This window comes from Zonotrichia albicollis, chromosome 2, assembly GCF_047830755.1.
Source record: "Zonotrichia albicollis isolate bZonAlb1 chromosome 2, bZonAlb1.hap1, whole genome shotgun sequence".
Classification (NCBI taxonomy): domain Eukaryota; kingdom Metazoa; phylum Chordata; class Aves; order Passeriformes; family Passerellidae; genus Zonotrichia; species Zonotrichia albicollis.
In genome coordinates, this window is record NC_133820.1 from 40145614 (window position 1) to 40171933 (window position 26320).

General features: G+C 42.1%; 1 protein-coding gene across 1 annotated transcript in view; it reads left to right on the forward strand.

Annotated features, from left to right (window-relative positions):
* Window positions 1–23913: 23913 nt before the first annotated feature.
* The window catches only part of CASR (calcium sensing receptor), a 75503-nt gene continuing 73096 nt past the window's right edge, over window positions 23914–26320 (forward strand). Inside the window, exon 1 of the mRNA XM_074534810.1 lies at window positions 23914–24312. The gene's annotated coding sequence lies outside the window, so the exon portion shown is untranslated. The remainder of the gene's footprint in view (window positions 24313–26320) is intronic.

The window sequence follows — 26320 nt, forward strand, 5'->3', positions numbered from 1 at the left end:
ATTTCCCCATCCTCTTGAGACCCCTCTGGATAGCCACACAATTGTCTGGGCTCCACTCCTCCAAGTCTTTTGTTTAAACTTGGTGAGTGTACACTTGCTCCCAGCATACAGGTCATTAGCAAAGGTTGGTAGAAAAGAGGAAAGTCAGTTAGTTTTACTGAAAATTCCTTAATGCCAGCCAGTGCTACTGCAACAAGCAATATTTCCCTATGGTTAACAAGTGATGGAACAGTGGAGTGTTGCATTTCCAGAATATTCTACAGTTACTTCTGAGATCGATATTAAAAAAGCACCACACGGCAAGTAGGCCTTAGGGCACTTTTTCCTCTTTCAGGTGAATTATTTGCTATTGGAGGTTACACTCAGCCAGAAAAATACAATAATTCTATTAAAGAAATCTATCTATGTTTTGGTTTCAAATTATCTTTCTTCCTCCTTTCCAAACTCAGAAGGCAAAAAGCAAAATTATATATATATATATATATATATATAAGCAAAATGCTTCTCTACATTGGAATGCCAGGCTGTCATAAATTCATAACTAATTTCTCCTTGGTTTTCAATCTTCTGCACTAGGAGGACCATAATGCTGGGACCAGGAAGGATTTAAGCAAAACATGTTTTCTGGTTTCAGGATGGACTGCCAGAAGGTTTTCAAGACAAAAACTACAGTTAGACAGAAAAGCTGGTGAAAGCTGTGAAATATGGGAAATGGATGAGGACTGAGAAAGTGTAAGGAGATGAGTGATACACCAGGCTGGCTTGAAACAGGAAGTGCAATGCATCAAGTGCAGAGCAGCTTCACAGACTCCCGGAAAGCTAGGCAAGGCTTGCCACTAGCAAAGAAAGATTTTGCACAGAGGTCCAGAAATTTGGTATATTCTTACAGACATTAACATGTCATACCTCCTCATATACTTGTGAATTTGAGCTTGCAGATATGCAAGCTCAAATTATCCTCCACTTGGTATGTTCTTGATATTGAGACCAGCATATCTTTTGTCCATTGCTTTTTTTAATCTCTTAAAAAAAACAAAAACAAAAAACAACCTCATGAAAATAATAAAAAATTATGGCCAGCCATGTGCTTCTAATAAGCAGTGCTTATTATTTCAGAGGGGCACAGACCTAGGAAAAAATGGAAACAATGAGTTGAGAGTAGCTGAGACTACAGTTGCATACCTATGTGCACAGCTGGTGCACCATGTATATTGCCTGCCCTCTTCTGAAACATGCATTTGATTTAACTTGTACAGGTTTTAAAATGGGACTATGACATAGAAGCAACAGAGAGATCTTACTTCTTTACCTTGCACTGTTAAATGCACTACCATACCCGGAAACATGTGTCATGTTTTCTAAAACGGTAAAATATTAGAATTGGAGAAGTGAAAAAAGATGATTAAGTCTCTAGAAAGCATGTTTACAATGTGGAGTTTGTGGAGTTCAACCTATGCAAGTGATGAAGAAAATGGAGAAAGTACTTGATTAATCTGTCCGGTGCAAAAACACTTTAAATGACTGATCAAATAAGGAAGGTGTGAAAGATCCTTCCTACTCAGTGACTCTTACTGGGGAGCCCAGAACTACAGTTCTGGTACAGTACTACAGGTGTGGCCTCACCAGTGCTGAGTGGGGGAAGGATACCCCTCTGTCCTGGTTTAGGACAAATTAGGGGGAAATCTCCAAAAGGGAGCCCCCCCCCCAAAACAGAACAAACCTCCAACCACCCCTCCCCCAACACCGGGTTCGGGAAGGAATTCCTCGGAGGAGCAAAGTGGAAAACAAAACCTATTTATTTACAAGTAACAAAAAGAACACTCCCCAACACAAGAAAAGAAAAGGGACCAGACTGTGTTGTGAGGGCGCCGAGCTTCTGTCGCAGGCTTCGGGTGTCCTGGAGCTCTCAGGCCAGATCCGGAGCCGGTCCAGTATCTTCAGGGGAGGGTAAGAAAGAGAGAACAAAAGAAAAGGGAAAAAAGGAAAAAAAAAAAAACAGCGCAAAAAAAAAAAAGCAGAAAGCAAGCAAGCAAGCAAGCAAGCAAGCAAGCAAGCGGCTAGCCAAGCCAAGCAGCGAAAGCCCAAAGCAAAAGTGCCTGGGCACACCCCCCCCCTTCCCCATCTGGCCACAGCAAGACGGCCGGGGGGGGGGGGGGGGGGGAAGGCACAGCTGCCAGACACAACACACGATATTGGGATAAAGGCTGAAGGCTGTCACCCCACGACACTCTCCTAACACAGTCCAGGACACCATTAGCCTTCTTTGTCACTTTGTACAGCTTGGGGTCCACCAGAACTATTTCTGCAAAGCTGCTTTCCAGCTTGTCATCTGCCAGCATGTGCTGCTGCATGGAAAGGAGACAAAGAAGTGAAGATGAAAGAGTCAGACTAATCAGGTTTCTTGAACATTTATGGAACATCCAGATTATATTACATTTGTACTGCGGAATAGAAAGGGACTCATTTAACAAAATATGAGGAGGAAAACAAATTATGACACCTAGCAAGAGATTCTGTGTGGAAAGAAAAACCAAGACAAAGCCAAGGAAAGAAAAAAAGATGCTCAGTATCCTATTCCCTTACCACTAGATAGTTTCTTGAAAGAATTATGAGAACCACAGCTTCTATTTCTCAAGTTGCCTATGGCAACAGAGCATATTGTGAACAAGGTAGAAGCCTTTCCTAGTAGATCAGACATCCAGAAGCAGAAGATCTTAAAACTACAAGATCTTCCTTCTTCAGAGATTTTTCTTTCTGTGCCTGAAATAATGTGCAAGACCTGCTGTCCAGTTAACTGTTTGGAGAGTGACACAGTTGAGGCTGCATTGGATTGGATTGGATTGGATTGGATTGGATTGGATTGGATTAGCTGAAACTGGCAGAATTATGCTGAGGGATAGCAACAGGTCGCATGGCCAGTCATCTTTGCCCAGCTGTATTGGAAAAGATGATTTAAAATAATGAACAACTTATTCCTTCATCTGCTTTAATTCAATCAGAGTCAAAGCTTACACTTAAAAGGCAAAGCTATCACTTAAGAACTTTGAAATCATGGCAAAGCAGGCTAGAAGTGCTAAAGAGTGAAAACTATTTTGCAGACCTAAGCCATTATAGAAATTCAATTACTTTTAAGAAGGTAGCTTTTTGGTTTTTTTAATCGGGTCAGTAGTTAAGTTCCTCAATATTATGTATGCACCCAGAGCAGAAAGTGTATAAAAAACAACTCAGTACAGGAACATAGAAGTTTTATCAATGAAAATACAGAAATGCTTGATCAGCATAGCACACAAACATCAAACCCTAGCTTCCCCTGAAGAGATGCAAAGCAGCTGTTTGATCCCAGAACACAGAGTTAGGAACCATGGCATCTACTTATCTTCCCGTATCAGTTTTACGACTCCTAAGCTTCCTCTCACTGGCAAAGAGTGAGTGAAAGTCTGGATTCAAGGGTGTCCACATCCCTGACACCAATGAACAAAGGCATTTCAGTGCTGATTGCATCTGCCCACTCTAAAGCCCAGCACAAACACCTGCAGTGGCTGTACACCACAGAGGGAAAACATTGTTATGTCTTATGATGACAGTGCCCAGTCAGGCCATTGGGCTTAGGTCTTTATTTCGCCTTTCTCCTCCTTTTTCCTTCCAGCAGCCCCCACAGACCCCGAGTAGGCCTGGCGGCCCGCCCCCGCCCCCCAGACTCCCTGTGGCAAGGAGCACGGCTTGAACTGACATCACGGGACCCTTCGGGTTCCACTTCAATTTCACTTGAATTCCACATCGATTTTATTCCTTAAAAGCCGAGGCTGCGGCGCCGGCACCGCGGGCTGGGGTGCGAGGTCCCCCTGCAGGCTCCGGAGGCCGCTCCCTCGGCCCGGCGGCCCCGGAGCCGTGCGGGGGCTGTGAGGGGCTGAGAGGGGCTGTGAGGGGACTGTGAGGGGACTGTGCAGGACTGTGAGATGGCTTTCAGGGGGCTGTGGGGGCGGGTTGTGAGGGGACTGTGAGGGGACTGTGCAGGACTGTGAGATGGCCATCAGGGGGATGTGGCGGGGGGTTGTGAGGAACTGTGAGGGGACTGTGCAGGACTGTGAGATGGCTGTCAGGGGGCTGGTGAGGGGGGGGGGGGGTGAGGAACTGTAAGCGGTCTGTGAGAGGCTGTGAGAGGGCTGTGAGGGGCTGTGAGAGGCCGTGAGGGACTGTGAGAGCTTGTGAGGGGCTGTGAGAGGTTGTGAGGGGGCTGAGGGGCTGTGAAGGGCTGAGAGGCTGTGAGGGGCTCTGCGGTGTTGTGCGGGGGCTGCCGTCAGGGCGTGCTGAGGGAGAGCTGTAGGGTCACAGCGCCAAGGGCTGGAAGCAACGCCAGGAGGCTCCAGTCCCTCTCATACTCCCAAAGGAGTCAGCGATGAAGCTGGACTGGGCTGCCCAGGGCTGTGTCCTGCCAGGTTCTGTAAACAGAAACATGGAATCACAGAATCAATTAGGTTGGAAAAGCCCTCCCAGATCACCGAGTCCAACCTTTGACCGAATACCACTATGTCAACTAGACCAGAGCACTATGTGCCACATCCAGTCCTTCCTTAAACACCTCCACGGACAGTGACTCCACCACATCCCTGGGCAGGCCATTCCAATGTTTAAATCACCCTTTTTGGGAAGAAATTCCTCCTGATGTCCAACCTAAAGCAGTCCTGGTACAGCTTGAGACTTCATCCTCTCCTGTCGGTAGTTGCCTGGGAGAAGAGGCCAACACCCCCTATGGCTACAACCTCCTTTCAAGCAGTTGCAGATAGCAGTAAGGTCTCCCCTGAGACCCCCTTTTTTCCAGCTAAACACCCTCTGCTCCCTTAGCCACATCTCATAGGACTTACTTGCCTGATCCTTCCACAGATTTTTGCCCTTCTGTGCACTCAAGGATGGAAATGGAACACCCTTCCACAAGTACTTGTTTGCTCTGCTGCTTGAGTGTTGTAGAGAAAAATTTTTACCTCGCACCAGGCCTGAGCTGTTCTGCTTTCCGTTTCTGGCTGCCATCTCTGATCCTCTCACCATGCACCACTGCAAACAACCTGGCTCCACCTTCTCAATAACCTCCTTGTGGTTGTTGGAAAGATGTGATTTGGTATTTCTTCTCCAAGGCAAACAGAGAGAGCTTCCTTGGCCTCTCCTCACAGTGCAAGTGCTCCAGTCCCATCACCACCAAACTTGCACTGATTTATCTGTGTCTTTCTTGCATTGTGGAACCCAGGAGTGGACAGGCTATTCTAGAGGTGGTCTAAGAAGTGCTGAACAAAAAGCAGTAGCATCTTTCCCCTCACACAATCTACTGACAGTGCTGCTGTCAATACAGCCCTAGCAAACATCAGCCTTGTTTGCTGCCACTCTTTTGTCATGAGCTACAGAGACAGAAGTCATCTCACCAGCATCTTCCCCTTTCCACCTTTTCTCCAGAGCAGCTACAGCACTTTGGGACATGAGGTATTGAGAGCCTAGGCATTCCCTCTGCTGGTGTTTAATGTTGCACTGTAGTTTTTTTGTCAATTCTCCCCCTCCACTCAGGCCTGCCTCATGCTCAATCCCACCAGTCTAGCCCACTCTCAACAAATTCTTTGCAATTTGCTCCATTCTCATTCTGGGAAATTTTCATGTGAAGCTAGAAGAAAATACAGGGAAAAGGAGAATTATTCATGTGAACAGAACTCTGAGGCAGTCAAGGGAAAGATGATGTGGGACAAGAAGATTGAGGTTTAGAAGAGAGGGGAAATTAATTATAAGGTGTGTTTGAAAGTCTAAAGCTATTCAGACAACTGAATGCAAGAGGAAAAATTGAATTCATGCAGACAAATGAGAATATGGATGATAGCCTTTTGGAGACAGGGACAAAGAGTCTCTAAGGAGAGAAGTTCCTATTTAATAAAACTTGCAAACCATGAGGGTGAAAATTGCAGCTGATAGAAAGCAGTTGTCCTCTCAGAGAAATCATTAAGAATTCTAAGTATATACTTAAAAGGGAAATTATAAAAAAAAGTATTTGTAAAACCTTGGAAAAAAATCTAGCCAAAGCATTTAATTTCAATAGAGACAGTATAGTACAATCCGAACAAAATTGGGAACAGAATGAGAACATATAAAATATTTTTAAAATCCTTTTAAATGTTTAATTATTCCCCCCCCCCCAACTTACGAAGACAATCTTTGCAAATTGTTTTCAACATGTCCAAGAGAAATTTAAAAATCTGTTGAAAGTTTCTGTTCTAATACCAGAGGCATCCTGCACTGAATTTCAGCTGACCTAAAGAGAAGTACTCGGAGGCTGATTTACCAGTGAATAAAGAGACCTGATAATTTTGGTTATCAAACACAAGTCATTAGACATGTATCAATATAAGTATTGTGGATGGATTTGAAGCTCCATAGTGCTGTACAACTCCATTGTACATACACTTCTCCATCAACTGTTTCCTAAATGTTTTATTGGTGTGAATAAGTACAATTTCAGGAACAAGTAATAATATGAAAAAAAGTAATACCAGTAAAAGAAGGAATGTGAGGCTATAAAAGACAATGTCAGACAAAAAATCTCCATCAGACAGAACTGTGAGAAGCCAAGAGATTGTAGTACCAATCCTTTCAGTTTACATTAACACTCCATACTTCTGAGACATGGTAATCCATTCCTTTACATGCCCCTGACAATTCCCAAGCATTTAAGTGAGTTGAATATGAATCCTAAGGGGAAGGCTCCAGGATCACAGCTATTACACACCTGCAGTGACTCCCCCATGCAATGCAGAGTGGTGCTGACAAAAGTGTTAAGCTGGGTAGGGGTGTCACAAGGACATTTTGCAAAGTATTCTTTGTCACATTTCTTCTTGAGTTTAACACCTTAAGGTGCAAGATAGCGTTATCATGTCCTCACACGATAGCACAGTGTTACAGTGCACAAGCAAAGGAGATGAAGGAAGATGTCCTGTGATTATGGATTTTTAGCAGCCAATTTTTTGCTTGCTCTGGACATTTTAGGAGGTAAGCTGTGGAGCTCATTGGACTTAAAGACTTGTAAACGTTGCCATAATTATTTATTGTCTTTATATTAAAATGTCACTTATCTGTTACTGATCTTCTCTGAGACACTTTGTGTACTTTCCTGCCCTGTCTATACAAGTAATATTAATGGAAGTTTTTGCCTTTATAAGATTTGAAAAACACTCAAAACCCCTACTCCTTTTTCATCTCTTTCTCCCTCTCACATGTGCAGGAAAGAGGATAAAAAAGAAAGAAAAAAAAGGAGTGTCCCACCCATCCAGTGATGGCAGCATCTCTGCATGTTCCAAGAATACACAATATTCTGGAAGAAAGCCATCCTTATCACTTGGGTTGTTGCAATTGATACCTTGATTGTAGTAGGAGCATCTTTTTTCTAATTTTAGCTATTAATATCTGAATAATTTTAGGTAAAATAACAATCTCTGTGCTGTACTTGCCAGCTCTTAGGTCTGGGCCCCTTGTGGGTGGACAAAGCATTATCTGAAAGACAAATTGCACAGGAAGCTCAAAAATATATGCAGGAAAATCATGGAGAGAAGCATTACTCCTGATTCAAGTGAACTACTTAAAAAGCCTCTAACAAGTCTGTTAACAAATACAGTATATTGGACAGCAGGCAACTGCAATGAGTCTGCCTTTTTCTCTTCCAGGTGCTGTAAATACAACCAAATTGTTTGTTGTGAAAAGATGAGGAAGACAGCAGATCGACACAGGCTTCTGAGCATTAGTTAGGCAAACCTAGATTTTGGTGCATTAGGACCTTTGAAGTAGATCAGTGAGGAAAAAAAATTCTTTTGTGTACGATTGCAATGCTGCTCTTCAGCATTCAGTGGGAGGATGTACTGCTTTTATTTTAAGCAAGTAGTCCATGGTAGAAATGCATTTTCAGGAAGAAGTGAGCAAGATTTCACACATAATGGAGAACACAGATTGTTCTGACCTGTATGCCCAGTCCCCTGGTTAAAAATGCCTGTTATGAAGAGGAACAAGCTTACTCTATTCCTCCTTCTGAGAGCAGGGAGCAGCTGATGTGATTAAGCAGGTGAGTGATAGAGCCACTCTTGACTAATCTGAAGATCTGTGAGAAGAGGTAAAATTGTGAACTAGAAAATATAACTACCTGAACTAGAAATTATAGCTGGCCCTGGAAACAATCTTGTATGAATTATGCTGGCTGGGAATTAGAAGGAACATCACAGGCTCATCTTTCTGTTAGGTACACATAGACCTGTAAAAGGAGGTGAACTTACCTGTGTCTATTGCATATTTGGAAATGTGGCTGTTCTGTCCTTTTTTACACATGAAAGAGTAAAGATGTTCAAAGCTTCGTTCTGTTCAGCAATTTCTACAGCAGAATGCTAGGTACAATTAATTCCAGCAAAAGAGAGGTGGTTGTCCTGTTGGTCATCCAACATGATGTAAAATTAAACAAGGGGAGAATTTTTTTTAAGCGAAGTAAAATTTCTCAATTCATAAACTAAAGAAGGAATCTGCCACTTTAAGTCATAAGAAAAAGAATTGCAAGCTCATCCTCTACAATGTCCCTGATGAGAGTGAAAACCAAGTCACTGGTTGTCCTGGGGTGACTTTATGATGCTTGTATCCCCATTTGTCTGTTTAGCCCAGAAATAAGTTTTGCACCTTTAAGACTAGTTCTGAGAACAAAGGAGGGGAGAGAAGAAGTGCAGAGTTTGTTATCAAGTACTGCACTTGCTCCCCCACATCCTTCTCCCAAACTGTGTTGTCTGCAGCACAGACAGAGATCAGGAGAGAGCTCTCCTTTATTCTTAGTTTGTTTTTAGCTAGCTGAGGCAGAGAAGTTCCCTGGACTGTATATTTTTTCTTCTTCTTAGAACTGTTTCAACCTGCTCTAGACTGAAAATTCAAAAAAGCACCAGAAACTCACACCTGTGGCTCACTGAGCCAGGCCTGGGCCATGGCCTTTCCCGGCGCTGGATGGACTGATAAGAGACTGAGTAAGCCGAGCTACAGCCCATGAAGGAGACTTCCTGAGTTTGTCATCCCTTCAGAGTGGCAAGAGGTTTTATTGTTTAATATTGTTCAATTTTTTGTGCTAGTGAATTCTTTGCCTGTTAAATAAACAGGGGTTTTTTTCCACTTTTCTCCAAGGAAATATTTTCCCAAACCAGTTGAGAAAGGAGCCACTTTGCTTTCTAGAAGAACCCCTTTGGAGGTTTCCACCCAAATTTGCTCTAAACCAGGATACTGGTGCTGTGGACCTCAGCTACAGTAACGCATTCCAAGAATGAGCTGCAATGGATTCTCAGACTCAGGGAAATGCACCTGGGAAGCAAGGGAGCCATGTCAAGGCTCTAGTTCTCTGCATTTCACATTTATTCTGTGTAGGACCAACTCACTACTGAAATATCTGAGAAGGACCATAGCAATTTTTAACATTTCCTACAATGAAATTGGTGAAATGAAATTAGAAGAATGGCTGAGTAGTTGAAAATTCCAAGAAGCATATTTTTCCTGCATTTGAAAGTAGATGGGAAAAAATAAAACGGCTGTTTTCATTAGCTACAGTCTGATTTATAATCTGGCATAAATGAAACATTTCAGCATTAAGGAAAGCCTGGAACTGAAACAATGGAACTAAGTGGTTCCAAAGAAAAGCTGAGAAAACACTAAGTTTGAAACACTGAAACTGAGAAAAAGCTAACTGAGAGAAGGCATCGGTGAAGGTCCTGGTATCTTGTGGCACTGAGGTTTATGTCAGGGCAGATACAGAAATTGGCTTTGGAGTTATGTAGACATTTAGGTGCTCTATTTGTCAGCATCATTATAACGTACTAGCATTTTCCAAGAGAAGTACACAAGTACTGTCACTCTGCAAGAGAACTAAAGCACAGAGTTAAGTAATTGGACCAATGTCATTCAGGTAAGTTGTGAAAAAGCAAGGTACAGAGTCTGATCTCCTGAGAATCACTCCACTCTCTAATCCACAAGGCCATTCTTCCTTATTGAGCCAACTGTTCAACAACTGATATCAGTCAGTGCAGACCACTTTTCCAAGAGGAAATTGACATTCTGGGCTTTGCTTGAACTGGGTTAGGAAAGGATGTGGTTGTTTCTGAGTGGCAGTAGGATAACAAGCATATTTAGAACCCAGGCAGGCTTTGATCTGCAAGGGAAAAAGAGCACAGTGGAGGAAACAAGTCAAGTCAGAGGCTTGCATGTACCAGTTTGACAAATGTGGACTAAAGGAACAATTGGTTTATTGGTCTGATTACCCCATATTTTCGTCAGAATATGCTTTTGCACTATCTAAAGCAAATATCCCTGCTTGTCATTCATCCAAGTGAATACACCTAATCTTCTATTAATAATTTTGTTTCTTAAACCAGCCATTGGCATTTCCGTGACTTCTGAATCCTAAAATATTGTACATGTGCAATCAGTACACAGTAGTGTTAATAGACTTTTCCATAACAATCTTTTTATAGTTACTCACTTCCTAGATACCCAAGGAAATGCATCACATCTGCAATACTGTGCAGAGATAGCTAATGGGAAGTTCCAGGAAGCTGGCAGCAGGCAGTAGGGATCAACCTCCATACCTGATCAGGAATTTTTGACCTTTACCATGCTGGGGACCATATAGCAATAGACACATTTCCTTGCAAATTATTTCATTTCTCATTTGCAGTCCACAGAGAACAAACTTTCTTGTGTGGTTATCTATGTGACTAATTGATACCTCTAGTAATTCCAGCCTCTGTTAAAAAAAAAAAAAAAAAGGAAAAAAAGAAAGCCCTCTAAAAAGAAAGCCCTCATGTTATCATCTCCTCATCTTACTTGGTCAGGCCTCATACTCAGAATACCTGCATCAGCACCTTTTATCTGTGCTGGTCTTGCTGACCCGTACCTTTTGACAGCTATTGATAAAAAGCCGGTTACCACCAGGTGATGATATGTCTGTTACTGAGAAGCAGTGAGGAGTGTGTGTGAAGAGTTTTGCAGTGCTTTTGAACACAGTGCCTCTTAAAACCGGCTATAGTTTTTCTGAAGCAATACTGTTTATTAGGAAAAGCCAATTCTTTTAAATCAGCCCTGCTAGTGAGAAAGTGCAGCTTTTTATTAATTGACTCAGTAAAATCTGGGGAAGAAATTATGTGGTTAAGCTATCTGAATTTAATATTTCCAAAATTAGGCATTCTTCAACAGGAATACCCTTTGGTTTCCAATATTTATGTCTTAAAATATTTAAAATATTCAGAAATTCAGATGGAAAAAATGGTTTTCAAAATCAATGTAACAATATTTCAAATCTCCCCTATTATTTTTTCCCCACAGAATTTCCACTCACTATTTTTGGTAAGCTTAGGGTCTGTGTGGAACTTCAGGAAGAAGAGATACTTCAAAATCAGACCATCACAGAATTCAAAACTGCTTCAGACTCCGCTGTAAACTGCCTACCCAGATACTGCAAATCAGGCACTCCTCTAAAGTGGTCCTTACTAGGGTCTTTGCCAATAACTTTGCCTGTTCTCTGAACACCTGCTTGAGTTTAGTGTGGTTCATTTAAACTCACAGACATTTGGCAACATGAATACATTCCATCATGCTCTTTCCTGTAGATCACTTTGGTACTCAAGGTGTTAGTCAGACTTTCTAGATCAAAGAAACAACTACTTCATATTTCACTTCCAGGACCTACAGTAGTGTAAGAACAATCTGGTCTATCTGTTCAGTACTGTGCTATTCCTTGTTTCAGTCCTCATTGATGAGGGCAAGTGAAGAGATTTGTAAGCACTTGAAAGTATAAATGAAATCTGAACTTGGAGCACTGATGTTTAGTAGAAACATGGACAAAACATACCTAGCACTGCTGTTGTCAAGCTCTGTATCCATAAAATAATTTCTTTGATACTGATGGCATCAGTACCCCAATGTGTGTGTCCCAGGTGGAGAGTTGATACTTGGGGCTCAGGGACAAAATCAGAGTCCGCAGGAAGGCTAAGATTTCAGCAACAGTGCTGCTGCTTTGTCTAAAGGTATGTATTTCAGTATGTGTGCCCTTACAAAGGTGGGCAGAGTAGAGGTAGAAGTATCTTTTCATCCATTAGAAGACAAAACTGAGTGTTGAGTATCTCATCTTTAAAATGGGAATAATAATAATAATAATAATAATAATAATAATAATAATAATAGTATTTAATTTCCTGTGTAGGTGTCTTCCCTTTGGTAAATCACAGTAGAAAGTAATCTTTTGATAGTCTTTTGGCTATAGGAAGTGTTAGCCTGCTTATAAACACACTACTAAAAGTTATTTGGCCCTTTTAAAAATTAAATCTTTGATGTTGTAAAAGCAAGGCCCACAGAGAAAGGCACAGTCCTTGCTTTTGCCAGCCCTTACTTTCTGATTGCGTGACTTGACTTTGCACCTCAACTCTCTGTACATTAGTGTTCCTGATTGTTAGATAAGGTAATGGTCCCCAGAGTTACAAAAACGCTTTAGCATCCCTAGACAAAAGGAAAGGTACTGTGGAAGCACAAAGAACTGTTTACATGAGTTAAAAAATAACTTTTAACCTTTGATCTTGAAGATCTATTTCATGTGTGCACCATATGCTCAAAGGCCTGACAGCTTCAGCTTCACCTTTTTTCTGTGGATGCACTCTTTGACTTCACAGCCCTTATGCTTTTAGCTTGATGGCATCCAAGATGTTTCTTAGCAATCATATTCTGCCAGCAACACACATTCTTTGCTCCTCAGGATCTGGGAAATTTGCTTCATTCCTCTTTTCCACACTGCTCTTTGGAGAAGATAACCTCTGAAGAAACCCAAGCAAACAAACAGAAATCCCACAAGCATAAGGGATTTGCAACATGTTGAAAATCCATAGGGGTGGAAAAACAACTCCGTAGTTGTCAGCTGAACCTGATCCAAACAATCTGATCAAAGATGATAGCTCAACTTTGTTTTGTGCAAAAAGATCTTTGTTTATACATCGGGTGCACACCAAGGGGAAACCATTAGCAACATTGAAGTTGCTGGCCTGAAATGAAAAATGTGGTCGCTAGAAGAGAGGAGCAGCAGCCTGCAAAAGAGATTCAATTTTTGCAGGGCTTCTGGTGACAAAGGAAATGTTATGGAATGCGTAAGGTTTATTTCGGGGCAGATCTTTTTTTAACTGATACCTTGCCTCTAATATTTGATTTGAAGAATGTTGTGTGTCTGTGAAAGGGGCAGGAATAGAAACAGGCACGGCCATGAACACCTTACTTATATGATGACTATCCTGAAAGAGTTAAGAATGAAACTGCTTGCCCAGGCAAGCAAGGGTCGCAAAGAGAATGTTAACATGGGGAAGGCAGAAAACAAGACAGCAACCTTGCAGTGAAAACTGTGATCTAAGAAGGATCTTGCAAGAGCAGGAGAGGAAAAGGCAGATTCTTTCCCTTCTCTCCTAATATCTGCTGTTCCTGTCCAGCAGTCAACTAAAAATAACATCACTCAGGAGTGTCTCGCTAGGGACTTGATCTCACAGCATGGTGCATCCAGGCCTCCTCTCCACCCCTCCTTCCCTGGTTCCAGGCTGCCTATGCAGGTGAGAGCTGCCATCCCCAGTTCTACTAAAGGTCCAGTTAAGAAGGCAGCATACTACCCCTGTAGACTAGAAACAAATGCTGAGGGAGGGAGTAAATGAACCGTCCAAATGTCGTTCAGCTGCCTCCTAGGTTCTAAAATCAACCAGTTCTAATCCTCCCTGAAAGCCAAAACAGTCCTGAAGGAGGCATTGAAATGGCAAACTTATCTTTTGTTTTTTCCAACCCAGTCATGATTTTTCAAACCTCTACTATAACATACCTCAGCTGCCTCATTTCCAAGCTGAACAGCATATTTTATCTCTGCCTGTATGTAAGCTATTCCAGTTCATTGACAATCCTAATTCTTTTGTACCTCTTCTAGTTTCAGTACATCCTGTTTTCAGTGGGAAAGACCAGAGCTGAGGACAGCATTCAGGATGTGGACGTGACAGTCTTTTAATCTTCACATGACATCTCCTAGCCTACCACATTCAACAAGAAGCTGAAAGGTAAACAGCTGGTAGCTGAGATGCAAGCAGTTGTAATCACTGTAATCCTCTTGGACTGCATAAGTACTTCTAAAAACCACAAGTAAAATAAATAAAACCAACTACCATTAAAATAAAAATAAGAAAAAAGCCAATGCAAATTACAACATTTTTGCTATCACCCAAAACAAACCAACAGTAGAAAAATAAGTTTGAAAAATGTTACTAACACCGAGCTACAGTGCCAAGTGTTGTCTCCTGTCTTACAAGATGATGGATGACGGGTTTAATTCAAACTCCAAGCAAAATAATTGGATTCTGGGAAAAGTTAAAAAATTAATAACTACAATATTTTCTGAGGGCTAAAAGTGCTACTTGAAAAGCAAACAACTCAAAGCAAGCGTAAAGACTAAAAGAGAAAGAAAACAGTGAAAGCAGTAAATGAGACAACTACTGATGGAGGACTATGCAATAATCAACATAAAGAATAAGGTAGAATACTAATAATTTGACTCTGGAACACTTAGAATAGTTTTGGGAAACCTCAAGGTATAGAGGGATCCTCTCAGGCCACTTTCTACAGGTATTTCTCCTGGTTCTGGCAGATTCCCTTTCCCTCCTATCCAGCCTCTTTAGTCATGATGATACTAATGTTTGTAGGTCTGTATAGGAGACAGGACCAGATTCAACACAGACACATTTTTAATTTTGACTCTTTAATCAGATCTATTCCCCAACTTCCTGTCCACCTCCACAGTCAACCACACCAAACAAAGAGGGATAAATGAGTGTTTGGGTACCTGAGGGAGGCAAACAGAAATCCCTTAACCTTGTGGCTCTGCTTAGGAGGATTTTCTTGGAGCCATAGCTTCAGATTCAACCAGGTGATAAAGATTCATATAGATACTCAGATACTTAGATTAGTATCTAAGTATCTATATGAATATTTATGTTGGAGTTGGAATATTTATGTTAGGGTGTTTCTTTTTGATAAAAATCCAGAACTATTGGGGTCAGGTCCTTTTGTTTTATTTCAACAGTAACTTAGTTACTGAATCAGCCACCAGGCAGAGGTGTGGGTGTGCCTATGGAATCAGTCAGGTAAAGTGGCCAGTCACTGACAGATAATGAGGTAAACAAGATTGTACCAAGCTTTGTTACAGACAATCAGACCAAGTCACAGCTAGTAAGGTGAAAAGGTTTACAAATACCCAGCACTAAAAGCCTGTGGAATAAATCAATGCCCAGCAGGACAGAGAATATTTGTTTGTGGAGTTCCTCATTCTTGTAACTATCTGCAACTTATTTCTGCAATACTGGATGAGGATATTAATTCAAGTGAGTTGATTGCTATGCACAAAGGAGAGGCAATACTTAAACAAGTGTGGTTTTGCAGCAAGGAGCTTTCTGAGAAGCAAAATGCTTCCTTAGTCAAGGCATCTTGTCATGGAAACTATTAAGACTGATGTATAAAAAGAATGTAGTGGGACATACAGCTAAACATGATTACCTCTTCTTCTGTTGCTCTTCAAACACAAATGTAAATATTGACCAAAACATGAGTATTTAAAAGCCAGCCAGAAATTTCTTATTGTCTATAAAACCTTGAAGACTCACTCTACCCAAGAAGGACATTCTAAAGCATGGTACAAAAAGTAGGTACAACACAGTAGCAACATTTTCAATTATTTTTTATGCTTTTAAAAAGAAAAAAAATTTACCTTTTAATCTAAATTTTAGATATCATATCATCCCATTAGCAACTATGACACAGATGACAAAAGGAGATTAATTATTTCCTTTTTTAAATGAGTAGATTTATTCAGTAACGGCTGAATAGTGTGTGTGACCATTTCACAGGAAAGCAGAGGTGGTTAATGAGAGGTTCATTAAGACTGATGATCAAACCATACTGTAATGAAAGCATAAATTCAGGCTGGATATTATAAAGACAGGAGTATTGTGAACACATCGTTTGACTTCCTCTCTAATAGAGACTGTTTGATTTGGTATTAATGCCCTAACTACTAAAAAATCCCCAGTTTTTAATAGAAAATATTTTCCATGAGTAATTGTTGGTAATTGTTCTGACAACTATTTGTCAGGAACATTACCAAATTTACTTAATTCAAGTCTGAATTTGCATAAATTCAGATTCCAATAATTGTCTCTTGCTGGACTAGATGTCTGGGTGTAAATGCAGGCAAATGGGTGTCTCTCCATATCTGAGGAGTTGAGAACTTACCCATCTCTTTCTGCCTAGCAAACAGGAAAGGTTATTTACTTTCTTCCTTTTAGTACCAGAAAATTGACTTTGATGTTGAAACTGAACTCTGTTTACCACTTTGCCCACCACCATGTTGGTACTGAATGGCTGTGATAAATTCACACCTCCATCTTCCTTTTCATAAACTAAACAAATCTGTCTCTTTCAAATTTTCACTGAAGCTTTCCCCCCCCCCAAATCTTCATCATTCTTATGTCCTTTTTCTTGCCCATCTCCAGTTTTAAGGCCATCTGTCTTAAAGGAAGAACACTTGCACTTGATACAGCATTCCATCTGTTGCCACAGTAGTGCAAATCAGAGGCAGAAGATCCTCAGTTTACAAATTAACACTTTTCTGGGAAGCATTGTTTGGGCGAACCTGATGTTCATCTACATGTCCATTGAGATGTCCAAGTGCTTTCTTTGCAGTTGAGGCCTAAGGCTTAGTGAATACATGCACAAATGTCAATGTGTGTGAATTTCTTATTATCTCACTTCTCACTCAGCATCAGCTAAAGTGGTTAGATGGTTGTGAATGGGTAGAAGTGCAGAGGGAAGACTGAAGGCATTTTGTGTGAATCTAAAAAGATATGGAGAACTACATTCATACTGGTTTTAAGATTTTTTTTCATTCAAATTTTAAGGTCCCAGATGAAGTGTCTTGTTTAGGAGCAAATATTGCCACATGCTGACTCTTTATTCATAGAGAACATTCAGAGGGCCATTCAGATTTTTTGATGGGGCCTTATACTTTGAATCACCTCCTATTATTTGTTATACAGAAAGTATTCTAAAGGATCTGCTTTACATTACTGCTCACTCCACCAGTTCTTCATGTCTATTGTTATTAGATAACAATAGGAGACAGTAACTAATTTGTAAAAAGGCAGATCTCTGTGATTCATGTAGAACAGTGCATTAGTATTCAGTCTTTACTAGATTAAAAACTTTGACTTGCAAAGATTGTAGAGAAAAATAGCTATTAACTTTCATCATCAAGAATAATTAACCATGACAGCAGCTGAACTTAAGATTCATCTCAGTTAATGTTTGTCAAGGCAGATAATACCTGAACTGACCAAAATCAAACACAAAACCCACATCCAGCCAATCTATCAAAATCTGCTCACATTTGCAATCACATGAAACAGAACTGACTGTTTGAATAAATCACATTTTAAGATTATAGTTAGTGTGTGAGCTAATTAAGAATCTTTTGTTCTTAGAGGGTTGTTTATTATTCAAAGTGCAAGTTCTCTGGGAATGCTAGAATTTTGGGGCAGATAGTATGTGCAACTCAAAAATAGAATAGAAATTGCAAGAGAAAGAAAGGAGCTGGGAGAGGAACTCAAAAAAGCAAGCACATGTACATATGGCCAGAAATCTGGCTGAAATGCAGCACTTCTGTGACTCATTCTCTTGACAGAAGAGCAGCAGAATAAGAAGGATGGCCGCTAAGGAGCTGTGGGAAACGTGAGAGAAGATCAAGAGGCTTCCCAAGAGTAAATGAGCACTTATGGTTCAGTTTTCACCTTGAAAATTTTCAGTATGTACATATAGGTGCTCCAAAAGCCCTTCTAAATATAGAAAGGGAAAATACTCCTGAAACTTCAAAAGGTCTTCTGATTTCAATGTTTTTCTGATTTTTGTGTTTGATTTTAATCCTATAGTATAAGTTTTGCTTGGGTTGTCTGTGCTGAAGAGATGTTTGGAAGCCTCCTCTGAGGTCAGATCTGATGGTTTTCCATCCCAACATTTCACTAACTGCAGACTAATACAAAGGGAATAACATTTACACATCTGCAGACTTAATAATCACTATTGCCTCAGGCTGATGTGCTGCTTTTGTGCTTCAGCCTAAGGTAAAAAGGACAGGGCAACCCGTGCAAGTTTTTGCCATAGCTGACCTGAACCAAATGATGGAAATACAGAGAAGAAATATGGATGTGAAAATAAAGGAAGACAGTGGCTCACATCTGGAAAGTTTTATTTCCAATCATAAAATGTGGACATGAAACTGTTATTCTATCCGTGGCTTGCTCCTGAAGCACAAGATTACTGTCTTGAGGGAAAACAGCCAGCTTACCTACCCCAAGTAGGCCAAGTGTGACCTGTAGATCAAACCAAAGCAGGGACTGGGTAACAAACAAAGGAACTGCAATAGTTATAAATAATATCTTTAGCAGAAAATTCCTTGCCAAAGAATTATAACAGAATAGGATTTTAAGAGGATTGTGTTTGGCTGTGTTTAATAGAGGGCCAATGTTCTCTTTAACATTCTGCTTCTGCTTTGATATTCAGCGAATACCTTGGAGATTTTGTTTTGGTTTTTCATACTCCCCAGGACAGGATATTCCAGGGTAGGGTTGCTCAACAAATAACTGCTCAAATGATATTGCTTGGGCTGCTTGCATCTGCCAGAGTAACCCTGCCCAACTGCGCCGATCCTTTTAAAATCTAAGGAGGGAGAAGAAACATTTAAGGATAACCAAATAAGAAGTGCCTGTGCCCGAAAAAGGAATACAAGAATAAAGAGAATGAAGAGGAGAAAGGAGTGAAAGATAATGAGAATGGGCATCACCAGCTACTTCCAGATCTGTGCACGAGTAGTACAGACCCTCTCCAAGAAAGTAGAACATTTCAAAATTAGTTTGGAGGTGGTCCTGGAAAATGAACATGCAGAACAATTTGGCAGTGGCAGCAGGGGGGATGGACTGGATGTGAACTTATTGGGTCTCTTCCATCTCCAGTTTCTATGAAAACAGTCACCATTCTTTAGCAATATGATAAATATTTAAAAAAATCATAGATACAAACTAAATAAAACATATTAAATAACAAGTGCAGCCAATTTAATCATGACTTTTCAACTTTTTAAACCAAGACAGCAGGGAGGAAGAAGGAACAGGCTTGAGATTTTTAGTCCTCTTTGTTTAAGGCTAATTCACATAGGACACACCTTCATGAGACTTGTTCAATAACATTTGTGGAGCTGGGCTGGAGTTGTTGTTGGATTGTTCTCAGTCCACAGGGCTGCTGGTTTTATCCAATGCACACTGGGTGCTGTCTCTCTCTAGCAGCTTTTAATTCAGATTTTGCCTTGTTTATGCTTCACTCCTAGCTGGACCAGTAGATTTCATTTTGGGTACTGCAATACCAGTCTAATCCTTAAGCATTTCATAACCAAAATCTGATTCCTTTCTTCATTCCTGCACTGCCTAAAACAATACAAACTACCCTTCAAGAGCAAGTCTCCTCCTCTGTAAGGAATCCATGTGTTGCAGATACACAAACTTCATGTTCCTCAGCAGGGGGAGAAAAATTTTTGGCTTAAAAAACATAGAAGGCATTATTTGAGCACGTGGTGTATCCACAAAGTCTAGCTGCAGCAAGGGGACTTGTGTTCCATGGGACAGCCACTAGACAGTGATATAGCCACATCTACACAACCAAAGCACACCCCTCTAACAGCCCCAGCCTCTCTCCAGCATTTCCTTCACAACCCAGCAGCTCAAGTTTTCTCTGAATCCCTATAAAAACTCATCTTGCATGTTTCTTCTGAGTACTCCGCAATCAGTCTCAGCAGAGAGGAAGGCTTTAACTATCCCTTTTCTCCTGTACATGCTGAAGCTGAAGAACATTCTAAGGCAGAGGGAGACAGGGATAAGCCTTGCCTGTGGTGCTCAGTTTGTACAACAGAAAGAAGACCTCAGTCTTCTGGGCTGTCAGTCTTCAAACTATCAGTCTAGCTTTTTTTTTTTTGCAATTAAAGTAGTTTAAAAAGTTGAGGCAGACATTGTCATTCTCCTGGCCGCATAGTTCCGAACCTAGTTCAGGCCTCATTGTATAATTCTCTTCAGCATGCCAGGCCTTGGGGTAAAGACTCAGCCATGAGTATTTTGGTTCAGATTTGGGCTTCAGGTTCCCAGTAACTGGCTCAAGGTGCTTATATCCACATCCATTGTATGAGGTATATCTCTGATAAACGCCAGCTGCTTCACTTCTGCCTCAGAAAGCTTTGTCAGAAGGAACAATAAATTTTCCCGTTATCCCATTTAACTTTGCACCTTGGCATCTAGCTTTTATATGTCCTCCCCAATTCTTTATTCTTTCCCAGTCACATGCACACCCTGGATAAGGGACACAGGTAAACTGGAAGAGGCTAACTTACAAGAACAGGAAGCCTGTCCTAGCACCAGTTCGTACTCCTGACAAGGACTAGGTGAATCAAGTAGTGGCTTTCCAAGCCCTTTTGCAGTGCTGGCTGACTTGAGAGACTTGACCTGAGAGCTGCAAAAGTTCTGTTTGGGAGGTGGCCAACACTTTTGTCCAGATGATGGGAAGAGTTGCCCCTCTGAAGAGTTTCTGCAGGAAAATGCCTCTGTGGTATTGGTTTGTCCTTCACAGCTAGAGACAACCGATGAACAAAATGCCTGTATGCAATGAGGAGCCTTCAATACTTTGTCTTACAAGCTGTCACTTACCCTACTCATGTCAACACAGGACCTCACCACTCCCCTTACCTTTGTGAGACTCCACCACCTCATGGCATCTGCACATTTCCTACTCTGGCTACTCACTAGGAAATTAACTTGGAATAGAGAAAACCATTCACAGAGCCGGTGTAAGATGTCTGTGCAATGCCACCCAGCAGAGCTATTATTCCTGACCAGGAATCATCAGCCAGCATAACTTGCCCAACAATGTTCTAAGAGACCATGAGACCCTATCTGCCTTAGTTCTGCTCAATATATACATCAACCCTTGGTAGGGCCTGCTGATTACAGATGCTACTCTAATCAATCTCTTCCAAGAGCCCTTTCCAGCAGCTGCCATCCTCTCTCCCAGTCTGCTTTGGGCTGAGTTGCTACTGCATCTGGGCATCTGATGAGATGCAGCTGAAAACCATAACAGCCTTTCAATCAAACAAAACTCTTACAAGAGGCAAGTAGCTGTTTCTGAGCATCCTTCCGTGTTTCTGAACTCTCTCTCCCTCTTCTGTGAGACTTCTTTGGTAGCTCCCTGAAGAATCTGCCCACTGACACCACAGGTGTCTTTCCATCACAAGGGACCTGCTGCAACTTGGGCAGACTGGCCTGACAGTGGAGCCTTTGATCCTTTGAGACCTAACCCTGAAGGCCACAGTGCAGTAGAGGTGACCACACTATCGTGGAAGGCAGAGAAACCTCTGGCTTCCCTGCCATCTCAAATTTTCTCTCCTTTATCCTTTGGACTTTACTTGTTATTTTTATGCCGTATTTTATGTGTTTGTTGTATATGGCAAAGGCAGACAGAAGCTGCAATGCAAGGACTCCAAAATCAGGTCACTAGTGAAATTGGCTTGGATCCAGAGTCTCTACTAAAAATGTCAGCTTCATCTGAAAAGGGCAATAGAGCCAAACCCACAATTACTGTCATTAGTACAGGACACAGAATCTTAGTATTTCCCTGGTGTAAGTAGCTTACTCTTTCTTTCTCCTCCCATCTAATTCAAAATAAAATAAAGCCATGTGAATCAGAATGAAGGATAGTATGGGTTTGAAAAGGGCAGCATAGGTAATTCTTCCTCTGGAATGCTTTGTGGTGAGCTGTTTAGGCTATTTCCTTGCTAACTGAGAGATGTGGTTTCAAATCTGCTTAGAAATTGAAAGAACTGAGCCTTCTACATCTTGGTTGGGCTCCCCAAAACACTGGGATCTGAGGGTGCCCTGATAAAGCACATTCTGGTATGATCTGCTCAAACTCTGTAGGTGAGAAAGAGGAAGAAAGTGCTGCACTGGCACAAGAGCCCTGAATGGATGTCATCCTGCCACCTTGCCTTGTGTTGTTGTGTTCTAGAAGCCAAGGAGATGTCCAGCAAGGTCAAAGACTGTCCCAGTTGGGCTTGTCCTGCTGCCTCTTCCTCATCTGACTTTTATTGCTGGAAACATGTTGGAAAAAGGCATCGCAATATGATGAAGCCACAGATAATGGGGAGCTACAACTAATACTGAGAGAAATTTAAAAATAAAACTTTCTGTTATATTGTTTTCTATTTGATACAACCATGCCTGAAGTACTGGGCAACAAAAACTCCTGTGGCATAAATGGCATGGCTGGCTATGTGGGGCAGTGCAGCAATGAATATAGCAGTAGCTGATTTACAGATTCTGTGGAAGAAGTTTGGAGTTTGCCATTTTAAAGGTTTTCTTTAATCTTTTTTGTCTCTACCCCACAACTACATGATTACTTAAAATAACCAACTTCCTGTTCTCCTCAGGTTTCTTTACAAGAGAACAGTTTTTTTAAAAAGTTCAGTTTCATTGCCATGCTACAGCATGGCCCTGAAGAGCCCGAGTCCAAATACTTGGTGTACTGTTTCTTCAAACAAGATTTTATTTTGATTTAGTATTTGAAGCATTAACACTTTTGACTGCTGCAGGGAAGTCTTAAGTTTTCTTGGGGCTGCAAACCAAAGTTTAGTACAACATTAGAAAAGAATTCTTTGAATCTGTAGACCTTGTATCTGGAACCATCTCCAGTTAAGCATGATTAAGAATTAAGAAAGCTATTCTTTCCCCTTTGGTATATAATAATAATTGTCTTTTTTTAAATCTGAAAAGTATTTCCTGGCATTTTATTATGGTTGTGCAATTATACTGTATTAACTATCAAAAGGATGATGATCTATTTCTTAAAAAGTTAGTGTACTGCAGTAGAAATAGGAAAACTAATTATTTAGCAAAATTAGCTGTATCCTAATACATTAAATACTATTTGAGCAAGTGACTTCAGGTCTGTGGATAATTTTGTAGTAATACATAGACTACAATTTTACTAAAGTTATGGCTCATGGATCTCCTTCAGAAATAAAGGTCCCTATGACCTCTTCAAGGTAAAAATACAACACACTGTAAATACATTCTAAGTGTCACTCTCAGCAATATATTGCAACTCTGTCAACATTTTTGCTGATATAATTTGGCAAAGGAAAACTGCATGCTCAGGACAGATCCAAACATCTAAGTTTGGGCTGGCTGCAGAATGGCACCAGAGTCTGTGTATAGAGCCACGTGCTAATTTTCCTCTTAAAAAAGCATCTTATGAGGTCAAGAGTTTTCAAATACAAACTGTATAATGATCCCAAAAGACTGTTGCTCTCAAACGGTGTTGAAAGATTTTTGGACTAAGGAAGCAGTATAATAATGTAAGCACTACCATATAATAATGAAAACATTTTGTTCTCTGCATTTCAATTTTTAAGATCCAAATCAACTGGTGGGTATAGCAGCTCTGTAGCAGTAAAAATCTGCAAAACCAACCCAAAATTTAACTGTACAGAGCAAGATGAGGATTTTCATCTTCAAGAACTTCAGGTCCCTGGTGGCTACTCTTTGAGCTTCAGGTACCAGGGAGCAGCATAAATCCGGAGGTCAGACCTTTTCGTTGAGAGCTGGAAGACCCTGGTCTTGAAAAGAAAAGCGAGCAAGCAATGATTTTTTATTTTTTTTTCTTCCCCCCCCTGCCAACCTGCCGGTGCCGCTGCACGGGGAGCCGCAGGGTCAGCGCCCCGAAGCGCGGCAGCAGGGCGGCTCACGGACAGGTATCCGAGTGCCCTGCGCCTCCGGGGCGGTACGCGCGCTGCCTGCCCGGGGCCGCCGCTACCTGCGGGGCAGCGCGGGGCGGCGCGGAGCGAGGAGCGCCCGGGCGGGTCCCCGCTGTGGCCGCCGCCGCCCGCCCCGCCTTGCGTGGCCGTGGGAGCGGGCCCGGGTGCCGGAGGCGGCGGGGAGGGCTGGGACGGGGCCCTGGCCAGGGGTTTCTCTCTCCCCCACCCCCTCCTCCCCTCGCCGCCGGTTCCCGTGAGGCTGCAAGTGCCGCCGCGGCAGCTGGGGGGCCGGCGGGGGATGCTGCTGCCGCCGCCCTGCCCAGCGCCGGAGTGAGGGCAGGAGCTGGTGGCGGCAGGAGCGGCCCCGGCGGCGGGACGAGGTGAGCGGGGCGCGGGGCAGGTGGGTGCGCGCCCGGGATGGGAGCCTGGGATGGGGCCGGGGTGGGCAGCGCTCCCGCCGGGAGCAGCCCGCCCGCGCTGGGGCACACGGGGGAGCGACGGACGGGGACAGCCCGCGGGGTCTGACGGGCGGGGAGCGCTGCGCAGCGCCGGGTCTGGCTTTGGGGTGCAGAAACCTGGAGAAGCAGAGCCCCTGGCCAGGGGGTGCGGAGCGAGCCGAGGGCGACAGGGAGCCGGGGGCACTTCAGGCTGAGCCCGGCCGGCCATGCCAGGTGCAGACGTAATTCCACGGAGGGACCCCTCCGCCTCCCCTCCCCAAATCTTGGGCAGGGTGGTTTCTGATACATGTAGGATCAGGCGAAAGGAGAAATTTCCGAAGAGCTCCGAGGTGTTTTCTCTGGCTCAAGTTATCTAGGAATAATATTGAGGGGAAGAAGAACAGTAATTCATAACAAAACTTTAAAGAGCAACAAGTTGTTTTACTGAAATCACACGCGCTGGGAAAAAAAATCACCTCACTGATCCTGATAGTAAGTGGCTTAATAGCAGTATCTTGAAAACAGATTTATACCACAATTATGAGTTTCTGAAGCGTTAGCACTATTCAAACAAATTTCACCATATATATGAAGAAAGTTTTTGAGAAGTCCTGAAGCTGCCCTTAAAATCTTCATTTTTACTTATGTAGATATAGTATATGATAAAATAATTTTCTTATTTGTTTTTTTATTTATTTTCTTATTTGTTCCCTTTCTACTGTTTTTTTCCCCCCATTTTAAACAGGTGGTCCATTTTGCACCTCCCTCTTGCTCCCTCTCAGGCTCCCCAATACCACTTCTGTGTGTCTGTGTGTGCAGTCATGGTGCAAACTACATCAAGCTTGTTGGACACTCTGGTGGGATTCAGAGGAGCAGAGGAGAGGGCTGATAGCCCTACATCTCCCAGGCATGGCCAGCACAGTTCTTCTGTTTTCTCATGTATCATGGAGGAGAGTGACTTTGCAGGCTTTTCCCGATTTCCCCTTTTGAGTAGCGTCTCTATCACAGATGGGACTTTTTTACCTCCTACTCGAGTTTCACCACCCAGTGTAAACTCAGAGAGGATGTGCTGGGAGGGACAAGGTCAAGGGAGTATCAGTGAGGCGTTGCTAAGGCTATTTCCCAGGCACAGTGGTGCCCCTGAAAGTGTTTATGCTAATTGTGGAAATTAGAGCCCTTAACTCCTGTACTTGATTTAGTCTGAAGCTGGGCAGTTGTGCACTTTTTTCACTTACTGTTCTACGCTTTACCCCTCACCACGCTGCAGGACTAAGCTCTCTTTGCAATGAGAAATAGAAGTTTCAGCCCCAATAACAAAATCTGTTTCTGTGCTCTGTGCATTCACTGGAGTCTGCCCATCGATCGATGTGTTGTGAAGACCGAATTCTTACATCTTTCCTAGATGTGAGAGTGGAAAAATTAGTTGGATGATTGTTAGGAATATGGTTAACTGAGCAGTGGTGATGGCTGTTCAGATTAAATACTATTCCAAAATCTAGTTTGCATTTAATTGACGTAATTGCAGTTGTTGAAATGTAATTATTTTTAAAGAGGATTGATTATGGCAGGTTAGTGACTAGAAACCATACAAAGCATCTCAAAGTAATTTCTTTTGTTCTAGGACATGACAAGGCTGATGCTTGGAGACATGTATAAAATTATTAGGGTGATCCTGACTCTGTGCCCAAGTGTGTGTCAAATCCCATTACAGTATTTGACACCAGATTGTCCTACCCTTAACTTCTCAGAGAGGTCAGTGACGGAGTGGGTGACAGCAGGCAAAATTTTGACGTCATTCTCAAAATGTGAATAGAGCAATACTGGCAGAAAAGGTTGAACAGCTACCTCCTATGTTAAACTTTATGGCTTAGTGGAAGAATTCAGATCCCAGGTCTGTCAGCCTGACACTCTTTCTACCATTCTCAAACCTCAATACTTTCTTGGTATTTGA